At 41.5% G+C, this 21,337-nt stretch overlaps 2 pseudogenes; both read left to right on the top strand.

Moving 5' to 3' along the window:
* The first annotated feature begins 1,476 nt into the window (after positions 1-1,476).
* Positions 1,477-11,759, top strand: LOC136542557 (vacuolar protein sorting-associated protein 52 A-like; annotated as a pseudogene).
* Positions 11,760-12,338: 579 nt separating this feature from the next.
* Positions 12,339-14,262, top strand: LOC136495745 (protein SPIRAL1-like 1; annotated as a pseudogene).
* Positions 14,263-21,337: the final 7,075 nt, after the last annotated feature.

Below are 21,337 nucleotides of genomic sequence, written 5' to 3'. Positions count from 1 at the left end.
TCTACCATGTGCTTTTGTGGGGGTGGTATGGTCCTGGATGTTGTTTTTTTAACATATATCAAGTTTGATTAGACTAAAAAATAGTACTAACATTTGTATCTCTAAATAAGATTAGTATAAAATATATGATGAGATTAACCAAATGATGATTATTTGATGTTGATATTGAATATCTTAGTATTTTTCATATAGATTTGGTCAAACCTAACTACCTAAGTTTGTTTGACTCCTCAGAACGGGAGATATGCAGTTATTTAGTGACTGAGTGACTGAGGGAGTACACAAATGCAGAATTGGTAACAACATTATGCCATTATTTGTTCTGTTGATCAACTAAAGCGTACTTTGTCGTTCACTCATAAAAAAATGTATTTGTTAAATCATATAGAAGAAAAGCAGGCAGCAGTTAGGCACCATCGTAATTTTTTTTTAGCTAAGCACTGGAGCCTTGAGGTGCTCAAGCTATTCGTTAGTGTCCAAGTTGCGTGGTCTCCACGCCCATGTCATGAGCGAGTTGAGTAGCTGACACCAGTGTTGGTTACATTATTGCTGAAAACTTCAAATTTGTATATCTCAAAGTGAATCTCGTTGTGACAGTTGTTAAAACTATTCTCAAGTTAAGTAACGACAAATTTGAAGCTTCTTAGCATCTGTACTTTGGAATTATCCATCGATGGATGCCGGGTAGGCAGCTTAACTAACTAAGCTACGCTTAGTCCACCTATTTATTACTCATATAGTATTTTTCATATGATATTTTGTTAAAATGTTTTGAATGTTCCACTAGTCTATGATGTTAAAATTTGGTGTTGCATTAGTTCACATGCAATGTTATATGTTTTTTATAATATATAAGCTAACAAAAAAGAGAGAAAGAAACCAACTACGGAAAGAAATAAACATGTTTTCGATTAAAAACATTCCATATGTTATCTGGTCTATTAAACTTTGTGGCTCTCGTGTACTACAATCTAATCTACTACATTCGTGTTGTATAATCATAGCCGCTAGGAAAAACATCAACACCAGAAAATTGACAATGCTAGGCGACATGCCCATCTATCGTGAGGTTCCTATAGTAACTTCGTCAACTTTGAGACCTGTCGTATTAACCTTTTCAAAAGTACTCATAGAGTCAGGACGTGTGCGTGCATTCATAAAAATGAGCTTGTGTACATGTATGTGAGAACTGTGTCTACACTATATTTTTCAAAAAGTAATTAAAATTCAATAATAAACAAACTAAAATGAGGCATAAACAAGAAAGAAAAAAGAGAAAATTAAATTCAGTCATCAAGACCAAAAAGAAAAAAAAAGAACTTGGGCTGAAATGGCCAAATATGTTAACTAAGCATACGGTTATATGGGCCGGAAGAATTAACTGGCCGCGTGGTCTGCAGTTAGATACGGGCACAGACCACAGGCCCAAGTGCAACCCAACACATCCTTCCAAGTTCCAATTCCCACCCACCCGACGACAGGTCGTCCGGGTCTCCTCCATTTTCCGGGGACCCGTCCGATCCGATCCCAGCCCTCGTCCCCGCTACCGGTGGCAGATCTAGATCGGAGCTAGTCAGCCAGCCGGCCGGCCGACGCCGTCCGCCGTCCGCCCCGGCGATCTCCGACCCGAGATGGCGGCCGTCCCTGCTGCGGAGACCCTCGACGGGCACAAGGACAGGTTTGATCTCGGGGTCTTCGTAGGCGACCTCGCCCTCGACGAGGAAGTCACCAGGTACTACGATCGCCAGCTCTTCTATCTCGGATTGCGTCGTGTGCTGTCTGCTGTCCCTATCGTTCTACCACTGCAATTCTAAAGTGTGCGCTGCTTCATCGTTGCCAGTGACGACGAGTCCCTGGAGGGGCTGCAGCAGGAGCTTGACAACTGCAAGAATGATCAGGTGTCGTGTTTTACTCCAGCTTACAATATATGATATCTGTATAGTACTAGATAGTCAGCTTACTCCTTACTGAGACCTTGAAGTAAGTGGATTGCATTGCTGCCATTTTGAGCTTGCCGCAATGTTTGGGTACCAGCACACTGTATGAAACATGTTCCCTTGCCTCTTTCTTGATGATCACTGTTGTTTTCATTCTAAACATACGCAGGAAGTCGCAAACATTCTGGCCAATGGCATCAAACTGCGTGAATACACAAAAGGCGTCGAGAATAACATACGCCAAATCGAGCTGGATTCTATACAGGTGATTGTTTTAGGCATTGTTATCACTTATCTCTTTTTTGTTAAGTAGTTAATGCCAATTATGCTTTGGGCAATTAAAATGTTGATAGAATCTCAACCTGATTTGTTGAATAACTTTATGTTGAATTGATATGATCATTCTCTTAATCAATATTTTATGCTGAATCACCAAACAGTTGTTCAAGAGCAGTGAAGTTATGTTGTAGACAATGGACTTGGGACTGCTGAGATTTCATAGCGCTGCTGAAAAAGAAATCACTAGTGGTTACTGTCTTGGCATTAAGAAGTTCCGTCTTCCTTTTGTTTGTAGGATTACATCAAGGAAAGTGAAAATCTAGTTTCTCTGCATGATCAAATTCACGATTGTGACAATATTTTGTCACAAATGGAAACGGTTCTGACTGGATTCCAGGTAATTACATATCCCTTTTTTTTGTGTTAATACTACATGAGACATTCCCGTACATGCTGGATAGCCAAGAGAGTAGCTGTGCACAACCTATGTCAAATTTGGGCTATGCATTTTTTTTTGTTAGCAGTTCAATTAATTGTTTCTGAACTTAGATTGTTACATTGAACATGTCATGTAGTAACTATAATAGAGATGGAGCTATGCACAACACGTTCTGCATTTTATCTTCTGCATTCCATGAGTTATGTAAGGATTGTAATTTCAATTTATGTGGTCCATTTAACGGATTCAGTGATGTACTCTGGATGACACCTTTTCTGGATTATTAATGGTTCGAGACTTATAATTTGTTTTAAATGTAATGGAAAATACCCTTTTTAATGCCAGACTATTCAGGCTTTACTGGTTCTCTGTATGTATGCACCTTTAGATAAAAAATGCTGGCCCTCCTTTCTTTACTAAGTCATATTTCAATGTTTTGACTTCTGTGGTAGACAGAAATTGGTTCCATAAGTTCGGAGATAAAGGTCCTTCAGGAGAAATCTATGGACATGGGATTAAAGCTGAAAAATCGTAAGGTCTGGTTCACTGCATATATTGTATATTTCATTCTTAGGTTTCATTTGCCATTAGTTCCTTTGTTAAGGCTGCTTTATGCTGGACATGATGTTGTCCATCTCCCATGTTTTATGGTTTACCTTTCTTATCCCTTTAGCTGGTGTTCTAGTCTGTGCACGCAACTACGAAAGTGACATGGTTAGGAAAATATTAGATTAGATGATGTTTCTTATTAGGTGTTATGTTTACCAATGACTAAGTATAAGTGCTACTATCACATATAACACAATTTTGCTTTCTGGCTCACATTTATTAGAATTTAGAAATGAGATGTCTTAAAATCATATGAAGCAATAGTTCCATAATATTTCAAGTGGAGGCACTATCCTCTGGTCCATCAGAACTCATAAATAGTTCATTTTCGAAATGGTCCCAGTATTCATAGCTTTTATGCATAATATTTTTCTTTTCTTCATGTTCAGCTATCTTTATGATCCTTATGTTGGCTCTTCTCTTTTGGAAAACAAATTGCAGGCTGCAGAGTCTAAACTGTCAAAATTTGTTGAGGATATAATAGTACCTCCAAGAATGATTGACATAATTGTTGATGGAGAGGTTATTACTTACACTCTTTAATTATGCCAGCTTTCGACATTACTGGTTTTTGTGTTTATTTTTACAGTGTTGATTTGATTTAGTTTATTCTATTCTATGATCAAAGTCCTTTCTGGAATTAGTATAGCATTCATTTGCAACGAATAAGAATAATGCAACTTTCTGCTATTTGGGTTAGTGTGTTAAATTTAAATGATGGGATCATTTATTTTATCCCTTTGCTTCTCTAAGAAACCTATAAATTACCATTTTACTAGTGAAGCATATCTTATCTTAGATGATACTGTATCTGTTTTGGTGACATTATTTTTGCTGTTGCATATATTGGTTCGCTCAATCTTTCACTGTTTTTCTTTACCTATACAAGACTTTCTTTGTCAGTTTTGACATATCACAAGTCACATGGATTACGTTAAGAGAAAAAAACAAGCCACACGGATTTACCATGTTGCTCCACCAGCATAGCTTCTTCTATAGTTGGAGCAGTGTTCATGAGCTTTTCTTTAATAGACATGAAAATATTCTATTCAACAACCATGCAGGTCAATGATGAATTTATGAAAACACTTGAGACTAAGCAAAAAATTCAAATTCATTGATGCTGATCCCATGGTTAAATCGTCCAAGGCTCTAAAAGATGTTCAGCCTGAGGTTGAGAGACTACGACAGAAAGCTGTCTCAAAGGTCTGAAAAACAATTGTTGGTTCTTAAGTTCTGTTGGCCAATCATCTACCCACTTTATTTATTTTCCTTCTGTGGTTTCCCATGTCTATGCTTTGTCACCATGATGTGACTATCAGAGCTAGTGCATCTTGCTGTCTTGATGCATGATGGTTGTTAACTGACAGATCATATGGTAAACTTGCCATATGTATCTAAGTCATATTGAAAAGGGAACAAACTTAGTAGCACTGCAGTAGTATATGAATTGGGTAACACATGTCACTGACAATTGAAGCCTAGGGCCAGTGGCACATAGCTACAAGTTCCAACTTGCAATCTCTTTGCTGGATGAGGAACTTATAATTGTTATATGCAAGTGATGATGGACAATTAGTTGCAGTGAGATGCTATGATCTGGAGTGATAATGAGTTATCAAACCTTTCTGATTAGAGTTCCTGTGCTGTTCTTTGAATTTTTATCTTCACTATGTTCGTACATGGTGAAGTGTGAGCAGCAAAATATCTTGCAACCAAATGGATTACTATCGGAGAGTGTCACTTATAAGCCATAATAGCCCATAATAGCCATACTAGTTAATACACTATCATGAATAAGCATGATTTTTTGATATTTCGTTTAATTTGCATTAATACATGGCAGTTATAATGGAATCTATGATTGGACCTTTTCCTCACTGATTATTTATCTGTGTTCTTCTTAAATAGTATAAGGCTACAGCAGAGAGTTATTGATGCATGTCCAACTTTTCATGCAGATTTTCGAGTTTGTCATCCAAAAGTTCTATGCCTTGAGAAAACCAAAGACTAATATTCAGATTCTACAGCAGAGTGTTCTTCTTAAATACAAGTATGCCAATTTTTCTTATCAAACACCTATTTGGCTTGTAGCCTTGTACTGTTGTTTCTGTTTTCAGTACCTGTCTCGCTCACCATGTCTCTGCAAAGTTCTGTGAACTAAATAATGGTTTCAATATTATAATTCATGCCACTGCTGCTTCTGAGATGGCGCATCCTCATAATCATGATTCATGAAGAAGGAAAGGGTAGGCTGCAGGGCAACGGGCAGTGGCGCAGATCTTTTCAGTGTAGCGGTCGTAGGGAAGGAGGAGAGGCAGTGGCTGAGACTGCTTGGAGGAGACATGGATGGTGATGAAGAATTGGCCGAGGACCAAAACAGACAGACAAAAGCAAATCAGCCCAGGCCCGTAAACGGACCACAGAATCACTCGGTTTAGAAATAGTAGAGATTCATCTGTACTACATAATCTTCAACTCTGTAAAAATGTAGGTCGTTTCATCTGTTTGTGGTATAAAATCCTACTAAATTACCAACTTTAACTTGTGGAGAAAGTTCCGCATCATTCCTTATGGTTATGGAAACCACTCATACATGTAGGCTCATGTACAAAGGTCTCAGAAACACCTCAAGATATCTGTAGGGACATTACAGACAATGGTGGTATGGGAGGTTGCATCAAAGGCGCATTAGATTGTGGTGATAGTATGTGTGTCTACATATACCTATGGAAAAGTCAGACTACTATTTTCGGTAACCATGCATAGGCTGTCATCAGTAGTGTCTTACTCATGGAGGACTGAACAAAAACTTGACAGATAGCTTGTTAAAGTTTAGATCTTGTTGTCTATGTGGAGAATAAAAACCTTAAGTGGTAGCATTTGTTGACAAGTATGAATTACATATTTAAATGCTAACATTGTATCAACAAACTGCCAGGTTTGGCTTATGAACCACCGGTTGGATTAGTGAACCATTCAACAAATCATTCCACCAGTTTATTTGCCGGCCTATTTTTAATAGCTAGCTACTATTTATACCTTTATTGTGCGAATATAAAATTTTTCGAATGTTGCAGAAGCCCGTGTGGTTAAATTATTTCATAGCTATGTGCTGTATCTGTGTTATTATGTTCTTTTGTGTAATTTCTAACTTTTGGCCATAACGCTATCCAAATGCAGGTACACGATAATTTTCCTTAAGGAACATGCTAAGGAGATATATGCAGAAGTTCGTGCGGCGTATATTGACACCATGAATAAGGTGAATCTCACGTTAAAGGCAATGTGATCTGAATGAGTACCACACAGTCAACGTAACCCCCTTGTCCAATTGTGTTTTGATTTTTGAGCAGTCTTCTTATTGCATTTGGTAGTAGGTAGTGTGGAGGTTTCTTATGATGCTTGCAGTTCCAAAAGTAGAAAGTACTAACAATAGTGGAACTAGTTTTTCTCCTGCCCCCTTGCTGGTTGTGTGGCTTAGTTCTTTTAGCCCTCTTTAATTTGTACAGTTTTTTCCCTCTTTTTTAAAATTAATAAAAATCTCTTACAGTGGGGGTCTCTCCTGTTGCATTTTCGGGTCAAAAAAATAGTGGAACCAGTTATCAAGATTACAATCCCGCATTTGGCAATGTAGACCACATTTGGCTACCAAAACACTTGCATTTTGATGGCCCAAATTATTTTGCCCTTGTACATCACAAAATGTACCCAGTACCTTCAATCTTCTGGTAAAAAGAATAAAGTGTCTGTGTCTTACTTTTTGTTTAACCATGCTTTGTAGATATACACAACTTGCAGATCCTTGCATTAATTAAGAAAATAGAGAACTGAATTTGGGATAAACATGGGCTTAGTTCATCCACACGACTTGCTGAGGCTGAGCACGAGAAGCACCAGACTGCGGATTGACTTCAGTATGTTGCACTTGTTTGGTGCCATGACTCGTGATTTCATCAATTGCTGTTGAAGGCAAGCTACCATCCATCACTGCACACCTGCCTCCACAGTCACCCTACCTTGCTAGCTGTTATCCCTTTGGTTGTGTCATGCTTTTCTGAAGTGAGATGAGAAGGTTCAATCAATCCTTATGGATCAGCCTGCTGTGCAGCGGCATTGTGACTGTGCGCCTTCCCAGCAGCCTCCTATTGGGACTTGGAGGGTCGGTGTTGCGTATTGGGCTTGCAATTTTTTTTTTGGGGGGGGGGGGGGGGGGGCGTTGTTGCTAAAACCTTTTCCTAACGCCCCCTCTCTTTTTGGTTTCACCGCTGACCGCTAATGCCTAAGGGTTCAAACTTAGACTATAAACTTCTCTTCATCAAAGCAAGAGGGGGTTGCTATGTGTTTGAATAGACTGCTTCACTTGGGGGTTGAGGATATACCACTTTACCCAATTTGGGACCTGGAGCATTGGCATCTGTTCCTGCCTGCCTTTGCTTCTTTCTGCTCCTGTGCTAATTACTTGTTTTAGTTTTCTGGCACCAACCTTCATATACGTCAGCGTTGTTCTAATTTCCACTTGAAACTCTGTAAGTCTGCTACCATGTAGCAGAAAAGTGAACAATAAAAGACCTATACATGTGTGCATGACCAACTTTAGTTGTTTGACGTTTTTTAGATTTTTTTGCTATTCCTACCAATTTTCAGGTGCTAAGTGCACATTTTCGGGCTTACATACAAGCGTTGGAGAAACTACAGATGGACATAGCAACTTCCACCGACTTGCTTGGTATTGAAACCAGAAGCACCGGCTTCATTTTCTCCATTGGAAAAGAACCTCTGAAAACCCGTCCTTCAGTGTTTGCTCTGGGTGAACGAATAAACATTTTAAAGGTGAACTTATTACCACTTCCATTCAGATAATGACATAATGTTCAGAGCTTTGAAGTTCATAAGTGGCTCAATCATGGTAGTGGGAGCTTAACTCAGTTATTGTGGTAGTGGCAACTAATTAGAACTTTCCACCTGTTAATAAGATGTTTAATTTGTGGACAAAGCTTGCCAATAGAAGTTTAGCATTTGCCATCAGAGCATAGCCCATTAGGCCATTATGCTCAAACCAAACTGTTCGATTATTTACATATCTGTAGTTTCAGCTTGCCTGTATCTGTACTTACACCCACGAAGCGGTAGTAATTATAATAATATAACTGTTTAAAGATTTGAGATAAAGCAGTTTTTATTGGTTTATTGCAATGTGGTCTTGCATTTATTTATTTTTAATCTTTTGAACTGTATATTGTTGCTGAAGGATTTATTTGCTCAAACTACCAAGTACCAAGCATAGCAGTGTAAGTTCTGTTTTTCGCTTTCTTTATTATACCAGGAAATCGATCAGCCAGCATTGATACCTCATATAGCTGAAGCGAAGTCACATAAATACTCATATGAAGTTCTTTTCAGAAGCTTGCAGAAACTTCTTATTGATACTGCCACTTCAGAGTAAGCCTTGGGTTGCCATCTAGTCCACATTTTATTATATTCATGATGATAAAGTGCTAGTGTGACATATATAAACAAACTGCAGATACCTGTTTACTGATGATTTCTTTGGCGAAGAATCCATATTCCATGATATATTTGCAGGTATTTCATCCTGCTTCCATCAAGTTTGTTTCACTTTTATTTCTATCTTGTGCAGAGTACACCTATATTTAACTGCTAGCATGTTGCCCTTACCTTGCGTGTCCAATATTGCTTTCATGCACTATTTTTCCAAACATACCAATTGCATTAATGTATCAATCTCATATGCGTGATACATGTATCAAAGTTTCATGCATACATCCAATGAGTGAGGAGAAAAAATAGGATCTGATTAGTTGCATTATCTATGAGTTTTTTTAGCTACCATATCACTAAGCCGAGTTTCTTATTTTCATCATAATATAATTCTCCCCATTAAGGAGCATATTAGGGTCTTTTTAAGTTCTGTAGAAAGATTAGCATATTTTCTGTTATGCTGACTGCAAATGATTTTTAATTTTAGTTGTCTATTTCTGTTTTGCCCCCTGAGGACCGATTCAAGTTGTAGATGAACATTTCAATGCTGTACTCCTGAACTGTTATGATGCAATTGGCATAATGCTTATGATCAGAATAATTCATCAGCACCAGGTGAACTTTGATTTACCTTATGATGGAACAGCTAGTGATATCGACATTTATATGTCTTATTAAGAATAAAGCCGGGGACAATTGTGTTTTCTGTTCACAGTGGTTGTGAGTTGTGATCAATTTTGTGGTAGATATTGATTCACCCATCCAATTTCTCTGTTTGGTTGGTTGGAAGCTATCAGTTTTCACCTAGTTTGAGACAGTAGATTAAACTGTATGTATTGGATTGTCTTACAGTCCCATGTAGTTGAAAATCTACCCTTTTTTTTGTATTTTTTTGTGTTTCTTTTTAAACATTATATTTAATCGGAAAATTTATTTGCTTTCATTTAGTGCATAAACTGGTGCAAGCAGCTGGTCTATATTTAGCTAAATCTCAATGGAATGTGTATTTTGTGCAGCTCATCATGTTTAAGCGGCGAATCCCATGTTTGGACTCTTACCTAGACAAGGTTAGTTCTGAATCCATTCTTAGCTCCTTATGTGAGTCTTTCCTCTGCTCCATTTCCATTATTTTGAATGACAGAGCACAATTTATGGACAATGGACAGGTTAATATGTCACTCTGGCCTCGCTTCAAGATGGTGTCCGACTTGCATTTGAACAGCTTGCGAAATGCAAATATTAAGACTCTTTGGGAGGATGATGTCCATCCGCACTATGTTACAAGGAGATATGCTGAATTTACGGCTTCTCTAGCTCATCTCAATGTTGAACATGGGGACGGTCAGGTTAGTTGATCACATAAACAAAATTGTTTACTGTCTGCAGAATTTCTTTCACCCACACCGCATGCCATAAGTACACTCTGTAGCTCATCGAAATTTCAAATTTTGGCTTCTATGTGCAGCTTGATTTAAATTTGGAGTGATTGCGGATGGCAATTGAGGACTTGCTTGTTAAGTTGGCCAAGATGTTTGCTAAACCGAAGTTGCAAACTATTTTTCTGATAAATAACTATGATTTAACAATTTCCATTTTAAAGGTAGAAATTCTCGGCCTGATTTTAAATGGCAACCTTTTCTGTTATAATAACTTCCCAGTATGTTAGAAATTTATAAAATGATACTACAATTGCCTTATTCAAATTTAACCTTATCATCAACATAAAGGAAGCTGGAACTGAGGGTGGGAAGGCACAACAACACTTCGAGGAGGTTCTTAAGAGCAACATCGCAATATATGTGGTATGCAGTTTTATAGCTTGAACATCTTTCTTTTCTTTTTCCTTTTTTTTTTTTGAAATGAATATAGCTTGAACGTATGGCAGAATACTACTTACTGCATTTCTCTAGCTTGCTGGTGGAACTTCCAGAGTTCAAACAAATAAATACATAAATCTACTTGGGGTATTGGCTTCTTATACGACTGCCAAGGCTTCGTGACAGAATGAAATATGGCAAATTTGTACAAAGTAAACTAGGATAAGCCCATTGACTGCTATTACCTAGTGGCAACACATAAAAATTCATGTGTTTAATGCTAATGACGTTAGAGGGAGCTGCAGTTTGTCTCTGTTCATTCAAGGACTTCTGTGACGTTCATGTCATGTCCAATTTCTTGTACGCATTAATAATACACTAGCATTTCCTAAAAAAACTCTACCGAAGTTTCTTGATACGATGCATGCATATTTCTGCAGGAAGAGTTGCTCCTGGAGCAGTTCAGTGGTTTGATCAAATTCGTCAAATCTCGTCCAGGTGAGTTGAGATCTCTTGGCAACTGTATGCCTTTTTTGTTTCTTACTTTCGAATGACATTTCATCCTTGAAAACTGTATCAGCGGATGAAACGGCTACGAATTCGGAGAAGGCCAGCATTGCCGAAGTTGAGCCTCTGGTAAAGGATTTCGCGAGCCGGTACAAGGCCGCGATCGAGCTGATGCACTATGATGTGATCACATCTTTCAGCAACTTCCTGTGCGGGATGGAGATCTTGAGGGCGGCGCTCGCGCAGCTCCTGCTATACTACACCAGGCTCACCGAGTGTGTCAAGAGGATCAACGGCAGCTCTGCCCTCAACAAGGACCTGGTGTCCATATCCTCCATCCTGTTCGAAATCAAGAAGTATTCCAGGACATTTTAGTTGTTTCACTTTCACCCCCTTCCATGTACACTAGGACGACTAGCTAAGGGGTAGCTGTGTGTGTATCCTTACTTTGTAACGGGAAGTTGGTATGTGCTACTGCAGGGGAAACAAGGGCATTTTGTTGTGATTTGTAGCTTCGTGCATGTTATTTGACTTGACCCCTCCTACCCTTTTCCCGCACAGAACCCATAATCGCTGGTGTTTATTATGTATACTCACGATTCACGAAGTGTATCAAACGCCTGCCTTATGTAATTTTTACAACGATGGTGAATTTGTGGTGTGTTTAAAGCTCCCATGGATCTGATCTGTGTGATTTAGTTCAAAGCATTTCACCGTTCTGGAAGCAATCACATCACATCTTACAGTAGGGTGAATTTCCCTTTGCCATCCGCATGAAATGAAAAACAAGGGACAGGTTGATGGCTGTGGATGGGTAGTCTACTGTGCTTTCCTTGGTGTCATTCGAGCTCTTTGGAATACGGGGTGTTTTTCCAACTTCATGTGAATGCTAAATTTCATATTTCTAGAAAATTCATATGAATATTTGAGAAATAAATGGAGATTATGCAATGTCAGATATTTGCTGGAAAATAGCATGGGTGGCAAACGTTCTTTTTTTTTGATGGGCATGGGTGGCAAACGTTATACGTTTGCAAACCGAGGCAGCAACTATTGAATACCATTATGCCGATGCGTGTTTTTATTTCGAAAAAAAGAAAAAAAAACCATTATGCGTTTCCGGCCGTAGCAGCCGGCAGGGAGTATCGAGGAGCGTCTCCTCCCCCTTCACGCGGGCGCCCGGAGCCATCTCCACCGTCAGTGGCGAGATCGGACGGCCGGCTGGAGGTGCTGGGCCCATCCATCCCCGGGGTCCTGGGCCCACCGTCCCCTCTTGTATACAAAACCAGCCGCAGGCCTCTCCATTTTGAGCGCAGAAGCGAGAGAGAGCCGGAGCAGCCGCAGTCCCACCGACCCCGCCGATCCCGCCGCCGGTCGCCATCCATCTCCTCGCCGCTGCCTCTCGGTAAGGCCCTCCCACCTTTGCCCGCTCTATCCTCGGTCCGTCGTCTCGTTTCCCTGCCCTGATTTGCGCCGTAAGCTCCTGAATCTAGCCGCGATGTGAGATCCGCGCCCATTTCTGGATTCCGAGCCTCCGCTGCCTGTCGGTAGACGCGGATCTGTTGGCGTTTGTTAGCCACCGCCGTCGATCCGCAGGGTATCCCCTCCCCGGTGCCCCTGGCTGCGGCGGATCTACATCCTCACCAAGTGTTGTTGGCAGATCCAAATAGACTTCGATATTTCCAGTATTTATCTGTTAGTCCTTGAAATGAAATCGATTTGCATTGTCTCTCTTGTTCCTTTGTACAATGTGTGTTGAAATAATGCTTGGTACCTGATTAAATCCTTGTATAGTTTCTCTTTTCAATAACCAAGATGAGCCGTGGTGGTAGCGCCGGTGGTGGTCAAAGTTCTCTGGGCTACCTCTTTGGAAGCGATGAGCCCCCCAAACCGGCAGTGGCACCAGCTGCAAGTGCTCCACCTGCTGAGAAACCACCTGCTGCAAAGGCTGATGTGAACAAGCAGATTGCTGCTGGGGTTACCAGCCAAACCAATAACTACCACAGGGCTGATGGTCAGAACACCGGGAACTTCCTTACGGTATGCTAGTTTACGTTCTTTTCATTTCACATAAGACTTTGTTTTACATATTTACTGTTGCCATCATCCATTGATATGCTTAGAAATGATGTCATATTTTGTGGGATGTTAAGATGAGGTATAATCATGTTATGGGAAAGCAGTATGGTAGTTAGTGTTGCATTGTCACATAATGTATGTACTTATTCTAACAACCCGCTAGAGTTATGTTCATGTAAAGACTTACAATCACGTATATTGCTTTTTAAAGCGTACTGAGTCTTGATTGTTGTGGGGTTGTTGACCTGTTGTGCTACATCCTGAAGTCTTGAATGTTTGGACTATCAATCATGAAGCATGTACCATTTTATCATCAACACTAAATGCTAACACCTTGTTAGTGGCAAAAAATTAATTGTCCCTAAGAAAACAGTCAGACCATGTCTTTCCATAAACTATCAGCTAGAACCTGCCGAACCAAACATACCCATAGTTGTGTCATGATGCGGAATCTGATTGGGCAATACAAGGGCGCAAATTATGAATCCTCATCCTCATACCAGGGAATACCGAATTATGAATCCTATTGCAGTTTCATTCAAAACTACAGATTCATATATGAACAATGTTGCAAACTCTATATATAACAGAGAAAGCAGGTGAACCTGGCTTGCTTAATCACTCCCGGGAAACCAAACCTTGTTTCTTCATTTACCAGTTATGCAACGCAACCGTGTCATATACTAAGTCTTGGACCTGGTTAACTGATAGTGTTGTGTGTTTGTGAATGGTTTCAGGATCGTCCTTCGACCAAGGTCCACGCTGCTCCTGGCGGTGGTCCACGCTGCTCCTGGCGGTGGCTCCTCCCTGGGCTACCTGTTTGGCGGCAACTGATGCCCATGTTAGCAGCGCTCACCAAGTTATCCCCCCCTGCCCCGCTGCATGCTATGTCTGAATCGTGAACAACCTTTGTTGTCGTTTCATTTGTGTGTGTGTGTGTGTGTACCCCGTGCAATGCTCTGTGCGCATGGTTGATTTCTATGTGGCAAACCCTCCCGTCCCGCACAGGGCCGTAATCTGTCTCTAAATTTCAGGGCAAATCGTGTGCCTGAACCCTCATCATAAGTCGTCGTTGTACCCAGCTTCTTGTTTCGTTTGCACCTCTGTGATGGTATGGCTTGGTTGTTGCCCATGGGATCTATCTGTGCTTTATTTCCCTTTGAAATGGTGAACCCTTGTTGATTTCAATGCGTCCGGTGAAGTGTTCTTGCATGCTAACTCGCCTGGCAGAGCAGTTGAGTATAGGCATAGCTTGACTGCTTGACGGTGCTTCTGAAGCGGCTTCGGCTATGGCTGAAGCTTTGCCAAATGGTCATCGAAGAAACCGTTGTGGCGAAGAAGTCCTGAAATTAGTAGTCTGGATGTCTGGATCTGTTTTGCTACTGAGGAACAGGAGCTGCAAAAATGAGTTAATTACAAGAAAACTGTCACCAGAGATGTTTGCTAAACGTTTTTGTTTGCTAAATGTTTTTCAAAACAGCTTTTAGGGGAATGTATTAATTACAACAAAACTGTCACTAGAAATGTTTGCTAAAAGAGTTTTTGTTTCCTCCACAAGGCCGATAACATTTGGTGATACCGGCCGAAAACAAAAATGTTACTCCAGAAAGTTGCCAGCTCCCTGTGGCTTGATTGCAAATGTTGTTTGTATTCTCTTGCATCTTTGCATGCGATGGAAAAGCCCACTCTACTAGTGAGAGCTGTTGGAGGCAGCGGCGGGCGGCGGAAGCCTAGCTAAGCTAAGCGAGCAGAGTAGCTACGGTCCCGGCGCGTGTAGGTGTCGGCGCTCGCGCCGCGCTTCCGTCGTGTAGGTGGCGGCGGCGCAGACGCACTTTACACTACACGGGCGGGCGGCGGGCCGGGGACCGTGGTCGAGGCCGAGCCAGCGAGGGCGCGCCGCGGGGGGCATGCAGCCGCCTGCCGCTCGTCTGTCCGGGGCCCACCTGCAGTGCTTACAAGATCCTACCGAATATCTTCACCACGATCACCGCAAAGCGCGAGCGATGGAGAGGAGTTGGACTCTCGGAGGCTGTTCCGTTTTGCCTATTGGAACGGAACATTCCAGTACCTGTCTATACCGGCGTATCGTTCCGGACTTTATAATAATAATACTAATATAAATATACTTATACATAAATGTGCATATAAATATATACCGACTTAACTTATGTTGTAATTATCACTTTTACCAAACTAACATATCATTCAACAAGTTCATTAGACCTTATTTCAAAGTTCAAATTCCAAAGTTCATACATGGAAAAATAAAGGCTAATTTTGGCGTGGGACATCGTAGATTCATGTATTTTGCTGAAGCACACCGCCAACTCCAGTATTGGCTGAGCACCATCACGAAAACGAGATCCTTAGCCGTAGCATACCACCTCCATTAAAATATCATTTTCGCTGGAATTGAAGAGAGAACATCTTTGCACTGGTCGACTTTACCCCTGGCTCGGCTACATGGTCGAACCCAACCCAGTCACCCCTATCCAATCACGCTCTCCTTCCCCGAGCTGTTCTTCTTCCTCCGTCTTCCTCTCTTGCTCGTCTCTCTTGCCAAACCCTACTTCGTGGGGCCGCTCATAAGTGAAGCATGGCGTTGAGCTCTCACTCAGCAGCAGCACGGTCAGATGTGCCCTCTCTTGTCGCTTATAGGGATGCGCAGGGGAACCTTCCATTAGTGGAGTGCCGCTACTTTGGCAATCCGATGATTGGTCGGGTTTCACGCAAGGAACATAGCTTTGGGGAGGTTCTACAAGTGTCTAGTATTTGAGCATGTAAGTTGGTAGATCCGGCGGTTCATCCTCTCCTTCTTTTGGCTTATTTGTTTGGTAGATTAGATCTGACCATTCATCCTCTTGTTCTTTGCTATGTGTCAGTTTTTTTGTTGGGGGGGACAATATGTGGAGTACCTGGTCAAGAAATCGAAGCTTCCACCTTGCTTCTCAAAGTCAGGCAGTGCACCTATGGTGTCCTCTTTGGATTTGAATGAAGACAGGGAGGCATTGAAGGAGGCAATTGAGGGAGTTCAGAGCTGCACCACACTGTTGGAGAGCACAACAAACAATCTGAAGGATGCAGAGGCAGCTATGAAGAGGGTTGTTGACGTCAATCAAGCCTTCTGTAGAAACATTGATAAGTAAGGTGTATGGTTGCTTGTTTTAGGTGCAGCTAATCTGTTTGTTGTAGTGCTACTCCTCATGGTGATGTTAGTTAAGTGAGCAGTGTATGTCTCCCAAGTGTACTTGTCACTGAAACATCATGTTTGTGTTTGATGATGAGAAATGATGAGAATTGTCTACATTTATCTGGTATGAGCTATAGATAACACAGAAAATAGCATGCACAAATGGCATCCAAAATTCACATCCAGAATTGGCATCACCACGGTGGAACCCCAAAATATATGGATAACAAAGCAATATGTCTTTATTTAGGCCATCAGGTTTGTCTTAGAGTACATGTTACCAAACATAACAATGTCTTAACTGGGGCCATCAGGTTTGGCTCAAATTACATACATAAAATGGCTACTACTGGAAGCCAAAGACAACACATCCCAACAAATCCAAAATCATCAGGTTCAGCTCAAAATGCCTGAGCCAGTCACTCAACAACCTCATCCATCAACAGCTGCTTCTTGGCCTTCTTGGTTTTTTAGACGCCGTTGCCTTGTTTGCCTTCTTACGTTGTCCACATGTTGATTCAACACCTTCTCCTTCCATCTTCCTCTTGCGGCTGTATGAATTTTGGAAACTTAACTAGTTAGCTTGGTAAATTACATAGGAACTACAAGTTCAAAGACAGTGAGATGTATTACCCCCTAGTGTTACCAGTAGGACTGTTGGATAACAGTGGTGGTGTTGTAATGGTAATGGAACATGCTCCTGTCTAGGATTGCTGAGTTGATGCAGTACTTGTAGCCTTTGCTTTCTTGTTTTCACTCTTTTTAGCTTAGGTGGGGCTGGAGGTGGGGCATCACTGTCATAAACTGTCTCATTGCAAGTCTTCATCATGTGACCAAACTGGCCACACCTTTTGCACTTCATTTACTTCCTAGTGGCTTTCCCTCCTTATGCACCCTTAATTCTCCTTGATCTTGGTCTACCAGTAGCCCTCTTCAACACAGGTGGCCACAGTTTGAACCCCATGTCCACCTCTGGCCATTGGTTCCTATCAGTCATAGGCATTATAATTCTTGCATAGGCCTTTCTAAACATTTCCACAGAGTAGTAGGGATCCACATAGTCCTCAACACTTCTATTTCTAAGGGAGTTAATGAAACAAAGGGCATGGGTACATGGTAGTCCAGTGATCTGCCACCTATTACAAGTGCAGGTATTGTTATCTAGATCAACTGTGTGCCTCCAAGTCTTCAACTCCTTTGTTGTTCCCTGAATCTCAGCTGTGTTGTTGTGTCACTTATGGATGACATACTTCAGGTTTCTACTCCTTTCATACAGTTCTTTGGTTATGTGGGGAAGGATCTTGTCCTTCAGCTTGTTGGCTAATGTCCTTCTAAGGTCCAGCTTCTCCATGATCATCTGCCTGATTCTATCCCTTAGTGGGATGACAGGCTGTGCTTTCTCTTTCCTGATACAACTATTAAATGCCTCAGCAATGTTATTTGTCACATAGTCACACTTGCTAGCAGCTGAGAACCTCCACCTATTCCACAAATGTTTGTGGTTGTCCTCTATCCATTTTATTGCATTTGGGGATGCTTTCTGCATTATGTTGTAATGATGGTCATAGTGCTTCTTGTTATATGCTCTGCAAGCATGCCACAAATGCTTCTTGAAAACAACCCCCTGTATCTCTTTTGAAAGTTATTAACTAAATGTCTCATACACTCCCTGTGTTCCACACCATTGGAGAACACATCTGTCACGGCACTGTCTATGCCCTTTCTAGCATCAGTTGATATGACAAGACCTGGGGGTGAACCTATGGCGGTCTGAAGCTTCTCAAAAAACCACTTCCAATTCTCTGCTGACTCTGACTCAAATACACCATATGCTACTAGGAAAAGACAGTTGTGCCCATCCACTGCTGAGGCTGATGCCAGTTGACCCCTCCACCTTCCTATCAAAACCGTGGAGTCAACACCTAAAAGTGCCTACAACCATTAAGAAATCCATCTACATAAGCTTTCAGTGCAACAAACATTCTAGTGGACCTAATCTTCTTTCCAACCCGAGCATACTCTATATCTACTATACTTCTAGGGTTGGTCCTCTCTACCTCTGCCTTAAAATGAAAAGCATCAACAAAACTATCTTCCCACTTGCCCATTAACTACTCCAGAGCCATCCTTCTTCTATCCCATACAAAATAATAACTTGATGTTGTACTTCTTTTCCAGCTCTTTCAATAGTGCAGCAGCTCCTGTATTTGGCTCATCCTTAGTGTTTATGACTCTGTCTCTAACCCAAGCATTGGTAGCCATGCAATTCTGGTCAAGTTTGGCCATGCTAGCACAATTGTGCTTGTCATGAAGTTTTTTTATCTGCAAAAACAAAAAAATTAGTAGGCAATACTATCAATATTTATGGCCAACAAATTAAGTAATCAAGAGATTATGAACAAGAAAAACAAAGGCAGAAGCAGGTTTGGACCTGCCAAGTCTTGCCATCCTTTAGCTCTAAAGCATGGATCCTCACCTGCACTTCTTAGTTTTGCTCGTTTTACCCTTGCAGACACCTCTGTACCTTTTAGACTCACTGTAATGGGCGGCAATTTCAAATTCATGTAGGACAGCATACTGCCTTATTGCCCTCTTAAATGTGTCTCCATCTTCAAATGTAACACCAATAGCAATGGTTGGGTTCTCTAGATCTGTCACGTGTTCTAAGATCTCACAACCAGCCTCATCATCAACATAAAGATCATCCTGCTCATTGTAGTCACCCTCAGATTGAACCTTATTCTCTGAGTGTTCTTCAACATCAGACAAATAATGATGCTCATCATTTAGACCAACATATTCTATCTCATCCTCATCCCATGGTCCCTCATCAGCAACCTTTTTGCCTTTCTTACACCGCTTGGACTTTCTTGCCCCTACATTATTAGCTTGCTCACTAACTGCCCCAACCTCTGGGCCACCAGGATGAACAATAGCAGCATCAACATCAGGCTGAACATCAACAACAGGATGAACAACTTCCGAAGGAATGAGAGCAAGGGCACTAACATTTCCCTGGGATACACAAGGTTCCATTGAAACACTCTGACTGTACTCCATTGTCACAGTGTCATGAACATCCACATACAAAGGCACCCTCCTCATATCCTAATACAGGTCCATTGCTTCCATCAGCAGGGCAACAGATGATAGACTGCAGAACTTAGACATCCTCTTGTTCCAGAAGGAAATGGACATTCCCTGATTCGTCCCAAGCTTCATTCCCGCTGTTATCTCATCTGTTATATCCTTCACATTGGTTCTATCTCTATCCACAACAAGGTTTAAATAGTTGATTGGGTGTACTGTAGTGCTACCATCATCTGTAACCTCAGCATAGTTTGGAATGCGCACATAAAGTCTGCACGCCAAACTACTATCCATCCTAAAACAGAGGGACAACGATTCAAGAATCAAAACCTAAATCTGATGCCGCCAAATTACGCATCTATGGTACCAAATCAACAAGACAACTGAAACCCTAGATCAAACAAATTGCATAAAAAGGGGACAATAATCTTACCCTTCGGGTACCCAGGACATATTCAAGCCCTTGGACGGTGACCCCACACTTGGGGACATGCGCTTCTTCCCTCTCGGTGATGACATCTTCAAGCCCTGTACGATTGGGTCTTCATGGAGAACGGCGGCTTATGAGGCGAGACTGGGATGCAGAGAGGAGGCCGCGCAATGGAGAGGAGGGCGGCCTTCAGAGATGAGGATTGCGAGGACAAGGGCGGCAGGCAGCTCAGTGGGCAGGGGCCAGCTGAGGAGTGGCGACGGCGGCGGCGAGAGTGAAGGGACCGAATGGCCTAATCTAGGTCACCCCCAGATGGACTCGAGTGGGTAACGGGCTGGTCCAGGGGCAACCATAGTCATTTAAAAAATGTCCTATGTCCAATTCCAGCGAAAATGATATTTTAATGGAGGCGGTGTGCTACGGCCAAGGATCCCGTTTACGTGATGGTGCTCAGCCAATACTGGAGTTGGCGGTGTGCTTCAGCAAAATACACGAATCTACAATGTCCCACGCCCAAATTTGCCAAAAATAAAATACATGTAGCCACGGACGGTATTGACCGGTTTTGCCTGGTATTGACCAATATTTGACCCGGTATGGAATTTACAACTATGGTTGGACTCCCCTGAGAAGATTGGGTGCATTTGGGACGTTTTAGTCTTTGTACAACTTTAATGGCCATTAGTCCCTCGATCCAAATAAGGTAGGGACTAAAGTTTAGCTTATGGCCTACACTAGTCCAGAGACTAATAGATCCACTTAATTCTATGACCGGAGCAACAAAGGTTGTGATCAAGTGCGCGTTACGTCTCCAGAAAATGTACATTTTAATTTAGATATACAATCATCTGCCGGTCGTTATTAGCTATCAAAAGTATGCTAGGTTGGAAAAAGAAACTGCAAGTATTGCATGCTAAATTTAACAACTCAAGTAGTGTCGAATAAGACGGAATGGTTTAATTTTTTTGAAGGCCTATCGTAAATGAATCGGAGCGCTAGCACATGCATGCTTGTCAAAAAAAGAAAGAAGAAGAAGAAGAAGATGGCATGCAAATTGCACATATTTTTTTTTCCAAACTATGGGCTTGCATTGGAATGATTTTGAAATTAAGAGCAACCCTATATGGCAACTGTTAAGTAGTACAATTTACGTATGATTGTGTAGCATATGGCTGTACTACGTGAGATATATTCTTTTTCTTAAAACTTCTTGTTGTAGCACTTCTTTCTGAAAGCTGAAGGTCAGTTGCAAAAGCTGCTACATTTTCTCCTCTAATCAGGGAATTAGTACAATGCGTTTCCAGTTCTCCTCCAGCCGTTATACAAATAAAAAAGCCCTTTAATGTCATGCTCAGCACACAAGGTCTGCCTGCCTTCCTCTATTTAAACCCTCTCCGCCCCCCGCTCTCAAAACCCACACCATCCAGCCTTCCCACCTCCCTCCCCCACGCCGTTGCC

Source organism: Miscanthus floridulus, chromosome 1, assembly GCF_019320115.1.
Source record: "Miscanthus floridulus cultivar M001 chromosome 1, ASM1932011v1, whole genome shotgun sequence".
In the NCBI taxonomy this organism is placed as follows: Eukaryota; Viridiplantae; Streptophyta; class Magnoliopsida; order Poales; family Poaceae; genus Miscanthus; species Miscanthus floridulus.
The sequence above is the reverse complement of the archived record's forward strand: the minus strand, read 5'-3'. Positions and strand labels throughout refer to the sequence as shown.